This window comes from Pan paniscus, chromosome X (assembly GCF_029289425.2).
Source record: "Pan paniscus chromosome X, NHGRI_mPanPan1-v2.0_pri, whole genome shotgun sequence".
Lineage (NCBI taxonomy): Eukaryota > Metazoa > Chordata > Mammalia > Primates > Hominidae > Pan > Pan paniscus.
The window spans coordinates 19,069,569-19,071,146 of NC_073272.2; the positions used below are offsets into that span (position 1 = coordinate 19,069,569).

The 1,578-nt window shown below is 46.3% G+C and overlaps 1 pseudogene; it reads left to right on the top strand.

Annotated features, from left to right (window-relative positions):
* The first annotated feature begins 420 nt into the window (after window positions 1-420).
* LOC100974122 (chromobox protein homolog 1-like) lies at window positions 421-1,178 on the top strand (annotated as a pseudogene).
* Window positions 1,179-1,578: the final 400 nt, after the last annotated feature.

Here is a 1,578-nt window from a genome sequence, read left to right on the forward strand (position 1 = left end):
TTTGCCAAAGGGCTTTCTCTGGGCACCAGAGCCCACCTTGCCTGTGCACACAGTGGGCCAGAAGTTCTGGAGAATTGACATTTACTATGAGCAGCCTTCAACCAATGATGAATGGGAGTTCATGTATATATAACCCAATAACTTGCAAAGTGAACAATATTTTCCAAACCATCTCCTGGAGTTCCCCAGTGGGACTGTGCTCCAGGAATTGGTAAAGAGCTTCCAGGTTCAGCAGAGGGGAGGACTGCTGGCCAGGGCCTTTGATATGCTGCTTCAGTGAGGGGATCCATTGCCGCCACCCTGCTTGCTGCCTTCCTGGGTGCCACTCCCCCAGTGAGTCCAACATGACATGCTCCTCTCAGGCTCTTGAATGCTGCTCTGAGCAGTGTCACCCTTTACACTAGAAAGCTGTCAGAAACTATGGGGGAAAAATAAAACAAGAAGGAAATAGAGGAGGTGCTAGAAGAGGAGGAAGAAAATTATGTGGTGGAGAACATTGTTGACTGTAACTGGTAAGGGGCAAAGTGGAGCACCTCCTAAAGTGGAAGAGTTTCTTAGATGAGGATGACTCTTGGGAGCCAGAAGAGAACCTGGATTGTGCGACCTCATTGCTGAGTTTCTACAGTCACAGAAAATAGCACCTGAGACAGATAGATCAGAAAGAGGCAAGTGCAAAGCTTATTCTCATTCTGAATATAAGGGAGAGGAGAGCAAACCAGAGAAGAAAGAAGAGTCAGAAAAGCCACGAGGCTTTGCTGGGCTTTGGAGCTGAGCAGATTATTGGAGCTACAGACTCCAGTGGAGAGCTCATGTTCCTGATGAAATGGGAAAACTCTGATGAGGCTGACCTGGTCCCTGTCAAGGAAGTCAATGTCAAGTGCCCACAGGTTGTCATATCCTTCTATGAGGAAAGGCTGATGTGGGCATTCCTACCTCAGGAGGGCAATGACAAAAAAAGATGGTAAGAATTACTTCTCCTGAGCACCAGCCCCTGTCACATCTGGCTGGGAGTTTCAAGTGGGGAGAGAAGGGGTTAAGACTTGTGTTGACATCACAGAGGTGGCTTGAGAAGATGTCCTTTGAAGAGCCAGTATTGTCTCTGTGTCCTGCAGCAGGCCAAGTGCTTCAAAACTGTTCCCAGCTGTGTAGCTTGCACATGGTTCCAGTGGAGGGGAAGCGGGATAAGTGTTTCAAGGCAACCTTTGTTGCACTTTGCTGAGAAAAGCAAAGGGCTTTCTATGAAGGAGAAAACTTGCAGAATTGGGTGTGTGAGAGAGCAAAAAGATCCTCAAAGAGCATCTCCACAACCCTCAGCCTTCTTCCCAATAGTGTCAACTCTGCGTTTTTAGAGTGTAGCATTAGGTAGTTTTTGGCTATTACTGGTGTATGCTTTGGGGGAGGGAGAGATGGAGTGGGGAGAAATGGAGATGGGTAGCCTCATTTTTATTACCATTTGGGACCAGATTGGGAAAATAGTGAAACAATGGAAAGGGCAATGATTTGTTTCTATGTCCAGAATATTTTACATTAAAAATGTCATTGGTACCATAAATAAGGAGTGTGAAAGAATGTTTAAAA